This window comes from Thermobia domestica, unplaced genomic scaffold (assembly GCF_964235325.1).
Source record: "Thermobia domestica unplaced genomic scaffold, izTheDome1.hap1.1 HAP1_SCAFFOLD_618, whole genome shotgun sequence".
Lineage (NCBI taxonomy): Eukaryota > Metazoa > Arthropoda > Insecta > Zygentoma > Lepismatidae > Thermobia > Thermobia domestica.
The window spans coordinates 83,457-100,446 of NW_027656328.1; positions in this window are offsets into that span (position 1 = coordinate 83,457).

Sequence of the window (16,990 nt, forward strand, 5' to 3'; positions counted from 1 at the left end):
ATAAAGCTTCCTTCGATTTTTTTCTTCTGCCTCGATTTCTTTCCTAGCAACTTGACAGGGCGGTGTTTCTTCCTTGTGATATCCAGCGCTTAACGTACAGGAGGGGTTGCGGACAATGGCGGAGCATTAATATTTATTGTCATTAAAGATGACACACTTCCAATCGATAGCGCGTTTCTAGTTGGCGTGACAACATTATTCATTACACTGAAACCCCTCTCACACTCAGCATTGCTGACTAGTATCGTTTGCACACACTGCATTAGTACCTTCACTCTCCCCAAGACCTGCCTGCCTCCACTATCCTTAAAGTCGCGATAAGTTTGAATAGTTTCTCGAAAACACAAAGAAAACAATTCATAATATTCTTTCAAGTCTTGTTCGCTATAATCAACACTAATATTTTCCGGCCAGTACTCAGGGTAAATAATTTTCATCATTTCGGAGTACACAGTGTCCTTCTCAGTCAAGCACCTTCTGTTCATAGAACTGTCCTTTGTTAATTTCCGAAGCGTTGTTTTTACTGCCACTCAATTTCATGGGAACTTCTTTAAAATATTTCTCTTTTATGGCTCTCTGTACTTCTCTCCAGTATATGCCTCTTCTCTCTTTATGGACCTTAAAGACCTCGATTGTTCTGTATATGAGCTTGTTTGCCTTCGGTAGGGCTATAGTATTTCCTTGCAAGGACTGAAAAGCTAGAAAGCTCACACAAGACAGTAGAAGAAAGAACTTCTTAGTTTCTGTCACTATCCGCCCCCTCCTCCCCCAAGGATTTTATAGCTCAGCTATAGCCCCTGTTGAAAAACAAATAGAAAAAAGAAAATTACCAGCAGGAGACCGGAGAGAAAAGAACCTTGTTTCTGCTATTTTCTCACTCCCGGTTGCCTCAATAATTCACTTGAATTTTACATTAATATGAGCTACCGAAACAGTGACAAAGGAAATTTAAAGTACGGATTTTATCAACATTATTTCAGATGCGGAGAAAATTTTTAAAAAAGCAACGAGAAAAGATCCGGGGCTGTGCACCGGCAACCAAAACAGTACCGGGGCTGAGCCTCGGGAGGGACACTTCTGGATGGTACACTTTTGCCGTAAATTTGCATATAGATGTACCAATCAGAAGTGTTCCTTACTGTACATAAAAATTTGAGGCTTCTTATATTGTTATAGCCCTGTGCATACTAACTAGGGTTGCCAACAGTCCGTTATTATATATTGCGGTTATTTTTATTAAGGTAAGTGACCAGTACACACTATAAACTTCTTACCAGCCTCTTTATGACCACTATTTTGAAATTTATAATCTAGAATAAAACATTAAACATCCTAATTCTTGAACAGTGTCTTATTTGCAAATACAAATTTTCATTGTATTATACATTCGGTGATTTTTTTAAAAACCTAAGGCAGTTCTTTTTATGATTTTCATTTTGAGTTTAACATCCCTTTTAGCAGAGATGCTTATGAGTGTTCTTTTCATTTATTTAGTAAGAAATTCGATAATTAAATTTTATTGTGAAGCATTGTTTTCGACAATAGATAAAGACAGGGACGGATCCAGAACCGACTTCTGGGGGGCGGTGGGTTGTCATACTGCTACTTTTAAAGGCTCCAAACTTTGGAATAGGTTTTATTTATATATAAAAAATAAGAAAGTTTTCTCTTCTGGAGGGCGATCGCCCCCTTCCCTGGATCCGCCCCTGGATACAGAAGTGTTTAATTTTTCATAATTGTGCGGCATAAATATTGCGTGAGGATTTGACCAAAATTGACACGTACAGATTAAGATACTATTTTTTCATCTCTCGATAATTTTAAAGAAGTAGCAGTTACTGGTAAATAGAAGAAAATGATCGATACGACTTCAGAACACAATGTATATATTACGCTTATAAGTGAATGTATTAAGGATATGCAGAATACGGGTCCTAATGCATTTTGTTGGCCCCGCGTAGCGAAGTCGCTAATGCTTTCGCCTTCGGTTTGAGCGGTCCTGGGTTCGATTCCTGGTGGGGGCACTCAGTCGAAAAAGTGTAAAACGCTTTTTCATGTCAGCCATCCTGAATGAGGTTTTCCTGGGTTTTCCTCATTCACACCAGGCAAATGCCAGGGTGGTACCTAACTTTAAGTCCCAGGCCACTTCCTTCCTTTCCCAATCCTTTCTTCCTTCCCTTTTCCCGGATTGTGTGCTCGTCGAGGGACGTCATCCCTCAAAACGTGACGGCTAAATGGCCTTAAATGCCGATAGCCCAGAAATCTAAATCCTAATGCATTTTGTCCATGGATGGGTTCGAAGAGAGAGACTTTTGACTTAGGCCTATATCACAGGAAATTTTGAGCGGGTGCCGGTAATTTTTTTTTCAAAGTTGGTAACTACATTACTCACCCATTTTAATTTTACGAAAGAAGAAGCATATATGGGATGATGGGTAACATTATGTTTGAAAACAGTTGCGCGTATACCTTACCAAAAAATTATATCCTTACTTTCATGCCCACCTGCAACGGGAGTCAAGGAGGACATTGCCCCCTGGATTATCAAAATTGGTTCGATTCCTCAAAATACATATCAAAACAAATTTGCTTATTCACACACATTACTGTAGTAAACTTACGCCATGAGCGTAAGTAATTGCTTTACATGCAGTAGAACTTATATTGTGTGTTTCAAGGGGCTTGTAATTGCAATTTTGCTTGTATATGTCAGCCTCCCTCCCTGGAAAAACCCCGCGGGCGTTACTGCTTAAACTACTGGTGTTTATTATTGTGTGAGCAGTGATTTCATGGTGTGGCCTGAGGATACTGCACCAGAACGACGAAATTTCCGTGGACATTTCTCTGATTGGGCTTAACCTATGGGAAATCAGTATTTTAGTAGTACTGTACTACTTACACTCGTTGCTTATTCTGTTTCTCCGGGGAGACTCTTCTTAACACTGCAGTACTCGCATGAAGTTGTTGAAACATGAGTGCTCGCGAGGATTACAATTGTAGTCCATTTGATAAATATACATATCTTAGCGGTTATTCAATTGATATTCTTTACATTATTTTTGTGGGTTTTCACAAGCAATAAAGAACACATTTCAGTGCAAACATTTTGTTTTTTTAATGCACAAAAAGGATTAGAAGCCAAAATTTTAGAATGCGTATGCAGTTTACTATATTTTTGTAAATGTTCGTTTATTTTCTTGCTATTTGATTAAATATCGAAATAAAAGAGGAAATTTGCATTTAAAGTGTAAAAAACTGTTATAAAAAATTAAAAAAGTTGTTAAATTTTTTGCAAGTTTAACTTTTACACTTCAAAACAAGGTCAAAAGTAGGCAAAATTTTGGGTGTTTCAGTCATAAGAGTCAGTGCAAAGAGTGTGCTTGTAGTCAGAACAGATCCACTTACTGCACCTGAAACATCTTTTTCGGGTAGGCCTACTCTTGTTTCTTCATCTTCCACAAAAAGGTTCGATAAGTTCCATAGCCACAGATTGCAGGAAGTCTCTAAGGTTGATCATAGCATCATTGTTATTTGCTTTGAAAACAATGAGAGCGTTTACTTCAGCAACGTTTAACACGTGGAAGAAGAGAGTGAGTGGCCATCTTTGCGAATTCCTGGTTGTATCACACTGGCGACACAATTTGTCCAATAATTCAACTCCAAATTTAGTTTGTTTTATGGAGTAATAACTATGCAGTGTAGATATGATGTTATGACGCTGTGTTTGCGTATTTCTTTGATGCACTGGATCAATATACCATCCGGTAATTCTGCCCTTTCCAATGTAAAATTTTCCGTAAAACCTGTCTTCCTGGATAATACTGTTCCTTTCTTTATCTTTTATTTCTTCCAAATGTTACTACCACTTTCTTCAGAGTCACTCGACAACATCGTCCTCTATTTCATCTTAGTGTTCTATCCTCAAAACACTTTCGACGTCACTTTCAGTTTCTGTTAGCCACTGTCGTATCTGTTCTTGCTCTGACATTTTAAACTAACATATATATCACATATATTTGAGTGAATAATGTGAAATAATACATACAAAACGAGAACAGTTAAAACCTTAGCCAGAAAACAAACTATCACGTCAGTACACGCACGGATTACAATAGTAGTCCATGCGAAAATAACAATCCGTATAACATCAGTGCGTTGACCTTGGGTGCTATAAATCGACTAATGGTGTTCTAGAAATGGGGGAGGAAGGTAGACGACTGCTCAAAGTCACAAGTGTTGCCAACCCTCAGATACCAGAAAACTGAAACCCACTGGACTACAATAGTAATCCGCGCGAGCACTGCAGTGTTAAATCGTCAATGTGTATCTGTGTGTGTGTTTCGGCATATATCATCAGTTGTGAGAGGAACAAAGACGAGGGTCATTCAAAAAGTTACAAGGCTCATTATATTATGGAACGCTATTCTCACAAAATTTTATTTACACTATGCATGAAACACTCTCATGTGAATGCATTTGTCCCATCTACTTTTGGAAAATAGCATGGAATCAGTTTTCCGAAAGCTTGTTTCAGGTACCCATCGAAGACTTGTTGAGGTTTTGAGGTAGTGTTGGGTAAATTACTTGTAAAAATGTAACGCGCTATAAGTTACTTTACTTTCCCTTACTGCATATCGTTAACAGTAAGGGAACGTTACTTCCTCTACAAAAGTAACTGTTACCCTACTTCGAAAGCAAGACAAGTAACGCGTTACTTTTATGCCCGGAACTTTGAATATAATCATATACAAAAAACATTCTTTTCATTAAATTTTTCCTACTACTACCACTATTATTATTATTATTATTATTATTATTATTATTATTATTATTATTATTACACATTCTGATTTTTCCCGATCGTAATAAATGTTTAGAACTGTAGGTTGATACAGGGGCGGATCCAGAGGGGGGCGATCGGGGCGATCGCCCCCCCAGGAGAGGAAACTTTCTTATTTTATATATATAAATAAAACCCATCCCAAAGTATGGAGCCCTTAAAAGTAGCAGTATGACAACCCACCGCCCCCCCCAGAAGTCGGTCCTGGATCCGCCCCTGGGTTGATAATAGTAGTACTGCTATATCCCTTCATGCGGACAGTTTAGGCTTGTTCATCAGCGTTAATTATGGCACCGATCAAACTTATCTACACTAATAGCAACAATAAACAATGCGCTATTATTGAAATGCTATACTGCACTGTAAAAAGAATTGTATGCGTAAACTGCAAGTTTTGATCACTTCTTTTACATTTATATATTTGTGCAACAGAAGGATTGAGAAGCGTGTACAAAAAGTGTGAGAAATTTGCACGACTGCACGACTTGCACCCTTGGAAATTTCTGCACATTTCCCACACATTTTGTCACAATTGCACTCCTGTTGCACGCATATATATATATATATATGTATGTATGAAAAGAAGTAATTAAACGTCGTTGCAGTTTACGCGTACATGACTTTTAGGGATTATCCCAATAAAATGATCAAAAGTTTGCGATCTTGGGCAAGAACTTTAAGAATGATTAAAAAAATGATTAAAGGATTGCGATCTTGGCTAATAATTAGTTTTCGGACCAGGGATCACAAAATTTTTGAACGGCCTCTAAATTAAGTTTTCGTATTTTTTACGGAATGAGCACATCATACTGAGTTTAGAGATAGTTTTTGTTCAATTGGATCTAATTGGCTAAGGATAAAAGTCAATCGAGAGCTTTTGTGAACGTGGCATTGAACCTCCGGGTTCCATACGCCATAGAGTTAGTTAGTTATATGTAGTTCTCCAGAGATAAGGCATACGAGAAAATTTTTGATTGAAATATATTGGATCTTTTGGAATAATTGGATCAGGGCCTACAAAACTTTTGAACGATCCCTAAATCGAGTTTTCGTATTTTTTTACAGATTGAAAAAAATGAAATCTTTAAGTTTTACGACCCAAGGTTATGCCGGTTAGGATAAACGAGACGGTGATGATGAGTAATGGATGAAATCGTGGAATGAAGAAAGTGGGAGGAAACAGGAGAACCCCGAGAGAACCCACGCACACGGTGTTTGTCCACCACAAAGTTCGCTTGGCGGGCTCCTGGGATCGAACCCGGGACCCCAAACTCCAGAGGTGAAAGCTCTACCACTGAGCCACAGCGGCCCGCCTTTTACGGAATGAGCACATTATTATGAGTTAAGAGATAGTTTGGGTATGTCTATACTGCATGTAGTTCTCCAGATATAAGGCATACAAGAAAATTATCGATTTAAATATATTGGATATTTAGATCAAAAAATTGTGGGATTTTTTTTACAGTGTCTGTGTTGCACTATTAGTAGTTGCTATAGCATATTGTAAACATGTTTATTTACAAATAAATTTTTTTGAAAAGTATATATATATATATATATATATATATATATATATATATATATATATATATACAGTGGCGTATCTTGCAGAAGTTTCAAAACCCCCCGAAACAAAATCGTAAATACGCCACTGTATATATTGACCGCGCTTCTTAATTATTAATTTATAAGGATAATCATATCCTATAAAACATTTTAGAATATTTTTTACGTCAAAGTTTTTACGTTTCGATGATTAACTTAAAACCTACTTATTCAAGTTGAAAGAGTATATAGTAGAAAATCACTGTATTATTGTCACGATAACCAACCGACATATTACTTCACCTACTTCGACACTTCCTACTTCATCTACACTCAATATACATTTCGTTTTTTTAATGTCTTGAGAAAATGAAATCTTTTTTCTCCATATCTCTCCATATAAACAAATCTCCATAAGTATAATCAGAATAGCACTAAACAAGTATGAAGTATTGAAGAAAGTATTAATATAGTATTAGTAAGAGCACGTGTAAAGAAATTATTAACATTTGGACAATAGCTTTATCCGCAATGCTTGTGTGGGTACTGTTTCAGTATACTCTAGAAATAATAATAATAAAAAAAGCTTCAGATGTTTCTTCAAATTTGTAGACGAACTTCTGCCTATTGATAAATACCTATTTCCCGCCGGTACACTTCAAACATTTTACTTTTAAATTATGTCCTCATCCTCAGCTTTTAAGAAACAGTATTTTTTTTTTTCAAATATTTTCGTTAAGGAAAGCTAGACTATTATTGCACTTGCAGTTCACTCACTGAATGTATTAATTTAGAGCTGTAAAAATCTACTACAAAATCTTCCAGGTGCTTGGCTTGCAATCAGTACACGTGATTTCCCTGAGGTTATACTCCACATCTGAAACCAGCAAGTGGCCCTAAGATCTTATCTGTTTCTTTGTGTGTCGGTGACTGACAGTTCATGATCCATTCTAAGAGATTTAACACAGGAAAGAAAACAAAGATTTGTTTCCGGAAAACCATACATATTTTAGTTACTCGTCCGAAATGTAACGCAAAAGAAACTAAAGCAAACTAGGTATAGTCCTTAGAAATTTGTATCGCGTTACCGTTAAAGTTACTATGGAATAAAGGCTTAGCGGAATAAGGATGTGACAGCTCCCCCAAGCATATCTGCACCAAATTTACAGTATCGATTAACATTTATGAGAAACTCGGTTTCCAAAAGTTTCAGCCCCCCAAGCGCTTTTGGAAGGGTGTTAGGAGGGGGGAAGGAAAATTGAAATTACTTTTCCCCTCCTAAACGGCTCAACTGATTTGCATGAAAAAAGATGTTAGGTGTTCTCAGGAAGAGAAAAGTCGGAAAATATTTTTTTTAAATATTTTGAGGTTGAAAATTGGTATTTTTTGAAATTTCAAAAAAAAAAAGTAGTAGAAGACTAACTGGGACACCCACAATTTTTTGCCAGCTTGAGAGGGTCCCTAACAACATATATTGTTTTCATTTTGTTCGCAAGTGTACCTCATAGTGAAAAAAGGCAAATGTACATAGGTCAGCATCTATGTGATATACGTATGATACACATTGTGCACCACTAGGATAACCAATACTTTTGAATGGGGAAGGAGATGAAGTTGTTATAACATTGGAATCTTATGATAACAAGTATTTTTGTCTTAACGGTAATTGGTCTCTGAGGATGAAGGGGATTCTCGACCATGTTCACACCTCCTTTGGCTTCAGCACTGCTGTACATCAACTGAAAATATACATTCCCGCATTTTGTGTTAATTGTGCACATAAACAATGTTCTGTGATACATATAGAACTTCCTTTAGTAATTGTTCTTGTTTTTTTTTTTTTTTTTTTTGTAACAGTTGGTTAATAATATGCCTGTTGTTAATAGCTATTAATGTGTTTAGTTTGTTTCGATGGTATTACTGTATATGTGTGTTTAATATGATCAAATAAAGAATGAATAGAAAGAAATTAATCCTCATCACTGTTTCCGTCCAATATTGGAACAATTTCGGTTTTCCTGAACATAACTGTTGGCTGCTGTTCTCACGTTGCTGCTATTTTGTATTATTTATCATATGCGAGGTACTTATCGAAAATCATTCGACCCGAACGAAAGAAGTTCCACATTCTGATTGTTTGTTCTTCTAGTAAGTTTATATTGGTTTATCACACACAATATTTTCTAGACCCATACTTCGGTCAGAATCATAGTGCTTTCTCCAATGTAGGGTCACGATGGCTTAGTGATACAGCGCTTACTTCTGGTGCGAGATGGACCTCGTTCGATCCCAGGTTATAAAAGTTCGTGGTGGATACCATCGTACCAGTGAGTCTTCTCGGGATTATCTGTTTTCACTTACATTCTCATTTTACGAATTATTTTCCAACAATTAGCTTCCATCTATTACCTGTCTGTATTATTGGATCGGATTTGAGTTTAGCATTCCTTCGGTAGCAAAGTTATATGAGCCATGGAGCTACGAATTAACGTGAGATTCAAACCGCTTGCGTTACTGCCGGGAATCGCAGCCAGGTCTCCTATGCCAAAGTCCCGTATGCTACCCACATAGCCGTAAGTGATTTCTCTGTCTTCATTAGCCTAGAAGGCATAATATTTAAACGTTTTGGATTTCATATAATTTCAGTTCTTCCTCGATAGCCAATTCTGTACTGAGACAAAGTAGATCAATCAAATATACTTATCTTTCCTTTTTCGAATTCTAACGAGATTCTTGTAACTTGGACCACGTCCTAAGACTTTTGTTTGTTGAAACATCGTCTTTAGTTTTAGTTAGTTTAATCGTATGTCATTATACTCAACGTTTAATAAAATATCACAGGATTTCTTCAATTTCTTTGGGGTGACCCTTGCCCCCGCCCTGTACCACATCGAGTTGTGTATTAATGGAAACTACGGCTAAAAATAATAAACATTCCCTTTCTCCCAACTTCGATCCGACATTTTGTTCTCGAGTTATGGCTTTTTTCTTTTTGCATCTTCCGACAGATTTTTGGCTGGTCATAGTACCGGAAGGAAGTATTTGTACACCCAGGTTGGTCTGTACTTTTTGTCTTATCTTGGTGTTAGGAATCTGCTCCCAAACGTTGTCAGTGTTGTTTTGAAACACTGTATATTTCTATCCTGTATATTTCTATCCTTTTTCTGATTAGCTCATGTCTGCTAAGCACCTTCCAGTTTTCCCAAAACCAACCAAAAGTGAACTACATCCACTTCATCGTCCCACTCCCCTATGCTTTCTTGTTATGTAGTACTTATTAAATACTTATATTGTAGTTGACAGAAATTGAAAATATTGATTAAAATATCTGGTTAAAATGCTAGTAGAGGAATTCTCTCTTTAGTGCAGAAATTCCCTCCTTGTATCTTATCGCATTTTAGGCGAGAAGGGATTAGGCAAGATGTGGATTCCCATCTCACCTAAAATAGCTGGCATTCTTCTCTTGGAGATATCAGTGATGATAAATCGTTAGGCGAGATGGAATGGAATCTCTTTTTCTATGGAAGATATTTTTCCTTCTCTGATAACTTACTACAAGGATGCTGGTAACCAGAACGCCATCCAGTTTCCCACCACCCTAATTTCAATACAGCGCAAGTACGAACAAATCTCCTGAGGCAAATTTGTCAAAACAACTGTTTCATCCATACCCTCTTAGTGGCTTGATGAGTCAAATAGTAATACACTGAAACAAGTTTCAATGCTTATATTCATAATTTCTTTGCTTTTGTCTTTAAAATAAGTTTATATTTAATTTGTTCATAGAATTACATTGTGATTTTTCTTAAACATAATATTGTGTCTTAATTTTCTTTTTCAACAGTACCTTTGTGGAAGCTTCCTATTCTGATAGTTCTGAAAATTCTCCTGGACCATCAGACTGTGTTGAGGCCACAAATATATCAGAAGATACTACTGTGAAAGTTTCCTGTGAAACTGTCGCCAATGACGAAACGCATGATGATGTAATTAGAGTTCCTCAAACACACAATAAAAAGCGAACGTATGAACAAAAATCAATAGTAAAGTATCTTAAAAATAGCCGGCCGTGCACACCAGAATATAAAGAACACATTACGAAAAGGATTGCAAACATGATAGTAACAGATCTACTCCCAATTTAATTTATTGAAGGGAAAGGGTTTCGGGAGTTAATGTCTTTTCTTGAAGCAAGTTATAGCGTACCGTCTAGGCGGACACTATGGAGACTCTTGCAGCTTTTCTATTCTGAACTGAAAAAGCAAGTACAACAGAGGCTACAGGAAGCAGAAGTAGTTGCTTTAACGACAGATATATGGACGTCTCTAGCCACATATTCTTACATTACAGTGACATGTCATGCTCTGTATAGGAACTTCTGTACAGAAGATTTTGTTCTCAATACAATTGAACTAGAAGAACGACATACAGCTGAAAATGCAGCTAATGCTATTAAACTGTGTATGGAGGAATGGTGCATCAAAGACAAAGTAGTGGCATTAGTTCACGACAATGCATCGAATATGATTAATGCTGGACGTTTGTTGCCGGTTTACAATGTATCATGTTTGGCACATACATTGCAGCGATCCACCTACTGACCAGTTTAGAAAAAAGCGAGGTAACAAATATAATTTCAATCTGTAGGAAAGTGGTAGGGCACTTCAAACATAGCACCACTGCTTCAATCGCGCTTGAAAAGAAACAAGAAATTCTGAAGTTACCAGAGCATCGCCTTATTCAATATACAAAGACTCGCTGGAACAGTGTATATTCGATGATCGAACGGTTGCTGGAACAAAGCGAAGCAATAATTGCAATGTTCTCTGATAGAAATGTCACTAAACCTATGGATGCAAGGAATTTACAATTAACTGAAGACAAGTGGCAAATCATGGAAGATATCGTTCGAGAACTGGAGCCACTGCAAATGGCTACAACAGTTATGTGTGATCAAAAGTGTTCCATTTCTTTTGCTTTACCATTAGGCTATGGTCTTATTTCTAACCACCTGAAGGAATATCCTTCAGATTCTGAAATTGTTAAGAACTTGAAATCTTCAATATCAGTTCACTTAGGAAAGCGTCTTCAGCTCGATGCATTATCCGATTCTGAATCATCAGATTTTTTGTCAAATAGTGTTCTGAAATGTTACCTCTTAGCAACATTCTTGGACCCAAAGTACAAATCATTACCATTTCTGAATTTTAAAATGCAAACAAATATCCATAGATGGGTTCATGATATTTGCGTAGAATCTGAAGAATAAGATGATTTATCACAGCAATCGTCCGGTGGGTCATCAGCATTAGACTATTTGCTTGGAATATTTCCATCGTGTTCAAAAAGTCCTAATGTAACAGATGAGCTTACTCTTTATAAATCAAATCAGTGTCTTTCGCAAAGTTGCAACAGCCTTGAATGGTCGAAACTTAACGAGCATCGGCTTCAAAAATTAGCATGTCTTGCTAAAAAATTCATGGTGATTCCAGCAACTTCAGTCGAATCTGAACGAGTATTTTCACTTGCTGCTAATATCGTTACTGCCAGTAGATCTAGACTTCTCCTTGAAAATGCAGATATATTAATATTTTTGAACAAATATCTAAAACCTCTCACTTGCAAACCGCAATAGGTTGGAACAAGTTGCAGTGGTGAATTAAATTTTAAATTAAAAAACGATTAAAATGCAATACGCAAACACGATTTCACAATCAAACTCAACTCGTAAATTTTATGTTTAGTGAAAGTTTGATTTTAAGTTTCCTTTCGGCATATTTTCTTACGTTTCTTTTCTTGTTTTGAATTGATAGAATTCACTAGTGTGTATCTAATAAAAGTCGTTGTCCTTAGGTTTTATTTTATGTAGGTTTAGTTACTGGCGTAAGTAAAGTATTCAATTTTAGGTGAATGAATATAATTATTTGATATCTTTCTTTAGTTTTTGATAACATTCTATTATTTTCCAATTGAATGTTACTGAACATTTTTGAACTTGCTTCATTAAAAAAAAAAACTACAACTGTCCGTTAACTTATAACTTTCGCAAAATATGGAAATTTGAAGCAGTAGTTTGATTAATGCTACTTAAGCAGTGTCGCAGATCGAGAAATTTCGTCGATTTCTACATTGAATTTTAAGTTGACATGGGACAAAGTATGTATAAAATACAGAATGATTACGGTAATTTTCATAAAGTACAAATTAAACCCATAATAAATAATAATATCCATCCATAACGTTTTCTTATTTCAATTAACTGTTTCTAACGCTTTCAATCTCAATGAATCAATGCATATACATGCAGTTTGTATTTGTTTTTGTTTGACTAGTATTGGTGGATGGCAACTGCTTCACCTGCAGATATTAATATAAGTTTAGGGAGCTTATATCTCAAACTTTGGTTTAAGCTCAGGGTGAGAACTGCAGCACCTTTTTTTTTTCGCTGCGTAAGTAAACAGAAGTGTAGTCCTTGATTCTATTGATGTATGTGATGCATGTGAAATATTTGCATAGGGTTTTATTATTTCGCCGCATATACGGTACGTTAGTGGATAATGAAGTAAGATAAGAGTAATATTAGTGATGTTACATTGTTATTGAAACTTGTAACAGAGGAGAGGCGCTTTTGCTATTTTTAATCTAATGTCGTTAAGAAGAATAAAGGTATGATATATACATGAATCTGTGAGATGTATTTCAGTTTTCTTTTTTGGTGAATTTTGGCAAGTTTATGTAATTTATACATTATTTCAAATAATGACATTCCCAGGCTTGTGATCATAAATTTGCATGCAAACAAAAACATGTGTATATGTAAAGAAGCAGTTCTTGTTTTCATTATCATTGCATTTTTAGGACAAAAGATCAGTTGTCTAAAAATGACTTTCAGAGCTTCATATTGTATTTTCGTGAGTGATTGTAAAATTTATAAAGAAATCTGGTTGCTGTACACTACTTGTGTATAATTATCAATTTCTTGTAGTGTTTTTTTTTTCTGTGTGAAGTATTTTTGAAAATAAAATAACTAATTACATAGTACAGCATTAATATTTAGAAAGAAACTTTTTCATAAAATGAAATAACTACTTCATTTCTTTGTAATGAAGAAACTTGATTTATTACGAGTTCTAGAAACTTGATGAATTTCGAGTTCACAAATTTTGTAAATGTCAACGCGTGAGAGGTTCTTTTATCTTGCTTTGATTCTAGATCTAGAAAGTTTGAATTGAAGTATATATCTATTACGTATGTATCTTCCTAATAAACTTCTAAAGTGTACCAACAGTATATTTAAACATTTAAAAACAAAATAATATAACTCTTGTATCTTTCAACACAAAACTCCACAACTTGCAGACAAATAAAACCGGTTTTGTAGCTTCTAAATAGTTTTGTAATTTATTTCATACTTTCTTTCTACTTGTTTAAGAGCATGTAGGTTAAGAGATAATATGAGCAGCAAATTTAAACGCATAAAGAAGGATTAAGGTACTAGCAAATGGCTCCACGACACCACGTATGGAGGATATCTTAGCGAACCATTCTGACATTTTTTTGATCCCTTCTACGTAGCTAAAATCAAAGAACGCTGAAATACGTATTCGTTTATTTTAAATGAGAGGTTCAAATTACATGTGTGTAACCTTAAAAGTTTACCTCACATTTAGCGAAACTCACCGTATTCTTTATTTGTTTATTTATTTATTTATTTATTTATTTTATTATTATTTTTTTTTTGGTGAAGTTTACTTGGATCGTTGACGGAACTTGCACAATACAATATTTTAAGTTTCTGTTTGCAAATAAACCTACATCTGTTTTATTTTCTGGTTATAATCACCATAATTTGCATCGTTGGTTTCTCGAGCAATGAAGAATTCGTATTTTCCATTGAACCGATGTTCAACGTAGTAGGACTTTGCTAGTAGTAGTTTGTAATTCCCATCTAAGCGCTTCACATCGTTTGGACTTAACAGTACAAATTCTCAAGACTGCGTTTCGTTCAGTTTGACGAGCTGTCGTGATTGTCTAGTCATGTTTTCAGATTTTACTAGAACCTCTAAACGATTGGGTTTATTTATCTTTACAAGCGATTCGTAAGGGTGGAATAGAGTTCGATCCCAAGACCTTTGACATGCAGTACAACTGCGTTTACCACTCGATCATCTGTCTTATGTGATAAGCAGCCTCTTATTAGACTTTTATATTTAAAATATCAACTTGGTCCAAATATGATTACCAGTAGTTCGCTAATGGTATATTTCCACAAGGCGAGTATAGGCTTCTTCTAAAGGTCTTACTAAATACTATTGAAAAATATAATAAAAACTCAAACATCGTGTTTTTTAAAGTAAATTTTTGCATATTTGCGAACTTTTCCCGTAAACGATAAGGTTTATTCCAAATTCAATTTTCGCGCCTCTATTTGCCCATTACCCAAAGTAATATATACAGAATTCGCGACGACAAGAGATATTGATCTGGATAATAACACGAATTCCCTGCTTTTAATCGACATTTAATTTATTCGTGAATATGGTTTTCGTCTTTTAATATTGATCCCAGATATTTGAAAGTATTCACTTTATTAAAAGTATTATTCCATATTTTTACGCATCCATAAGTTGCAGGTTTACGATCCTGACCAATTTCCATGTATTTAGTTTTCTCTGCATTTACTTCTAAACCTATGACCCTGTAAGCGTTTAATAAGACCTCTGCATTTCCTTCTACTGTTTTCCTATCATCCCCTATTAAATTTACATCATCATACGGCATAACCTGCTGAATTCCATTTAACTCTAGGCCCTGGTTGCTATGTTGCAAAGTTGAATAATAATGGCGACAACGCATCTCCTTGTTTCAGGCCATTCTCGACGTGAAAACTTATGGATATAAATTTTCCTACCAGGACTTTACTTTGTTATTCATTTAAACATATCTTAATTAATCTAATTAGCTTCTTCGGTATTTCAAATTATGTAAGAATGTCGTACAATGCTTCTCTTCTAACCGGGTCGTAAGCCTTTCTAAAATCAATATAGAGATGATGTACCGGAATATTTACAGTGAGCTCTACATGCAAGAAGAACATAAGGATGGAAAACTTGCTAACTTAATTTCAAATATCTATATGCTAATGATAAAAGATCACTTTGGAAGAACTGGGAAATAGCGAAACAACCCCTTCCCCCCTCAATTCTGCCTTCCAGATTGTGGTGTGCAATGAACAAGCGCAAATGTGTCGCCTGGGGCAGAATTCAAGAAATAGGGGTCTCCTTAGGAGAAAGCGAAATTTTCTGAATGTACAGCTGCCGACTTGCCAGACGAACAACAAACACAGTCCCAAAACTCTAGTATTAGTGATCATCTCATAGGTGACCTTCCCTCCTCTCCCTCCATTTATTCATAAGCTCTGTGAGTGAAATCCTCGTAGTGTTGATAGAACAACAGCAAAAGGCAAGAATTCATCCCACTCCCAGCACTCAACCATGCGTCAGACTTCGGCAACAAATTTCCAAGAAAAAGCGATGTACTTGCCAAAATGAAACATCTCATTCCAGTAGAAATGTTGATGACAAACAATGCAAGCAACGCTTGCATTAGGAAAGAATGTGCGGAAACAAGTAAAGGCGGTGGTCACGGTATTGAGGTATATATATATATATATATATATATATATATATATATATAGAGAGAGAGAGAGAGAGAGAGAGAGAGAGAGAGAGAGAAGGCTATTTACATGAGCAGTGGATTTTGTTTCGAGAGAGGCTTGAGGAACGGGTAAAAATATTCGTGTTGTAAGTGTAATGCGAAAAAAATTATCACAAATTTATTTCGGGAGGGGGTTGAGTCCGATAACCACTCCTAAATACGCTACTGTACATGAGTCAACTGTTCCCATATTATCTAGCAGCAACGAAACAAATTTTGAGTAAAAGCAATTTTAATAGCTATCAATATTCGAGACGAGACCGATTTTCCGAGACTGACCTAAGTCTCTTCTCGATTTACAGAGGTCTATCTCGGTCTCTGTCTCGTCTCGGTATATAAAAGTCTGGGTCTCGGTACCATCACTACTTTATTTGCCATAGCATCTGCAAAGCGAATATAGTTAAGTTTCCTGCCTACTAGCTACTACGAAAATGTCATCTTTGGTGAAATACTTTTCAAAACAACATCGATAACGTTTGGGAGGTGATTCCTGACACAAAGATGAGACGAAAAATATAGATCAACTTGGGTGCACAAATGCTTCCTTTCGGAGTTATAGGCTACCGAAAACATGAAAAAATGAACTTTAAAGGTCTATAGGTCCTAAAGTATGGGACGTACCGTTGTCGGGTCAAGACTTTACTTGGGCACTAATATGTGCCCTATGCAAAAATGCATGTTTCAGAATCCTAAGGTACTCAACCAATAATTTTTATAGAGGGAGTTTGGCTACAGGCATATAAGTTCAAATACTCACCTATTACCTCTATTAAAATTGTTGCGAAAATGCCCCAGAATTCTGAAACATGGATATTTGGATAGGCCACATATTAGTTCCTAAGTGAAGTCTTGACCCGACTACAGGACGTCCCATACTTTAGGAGCTAT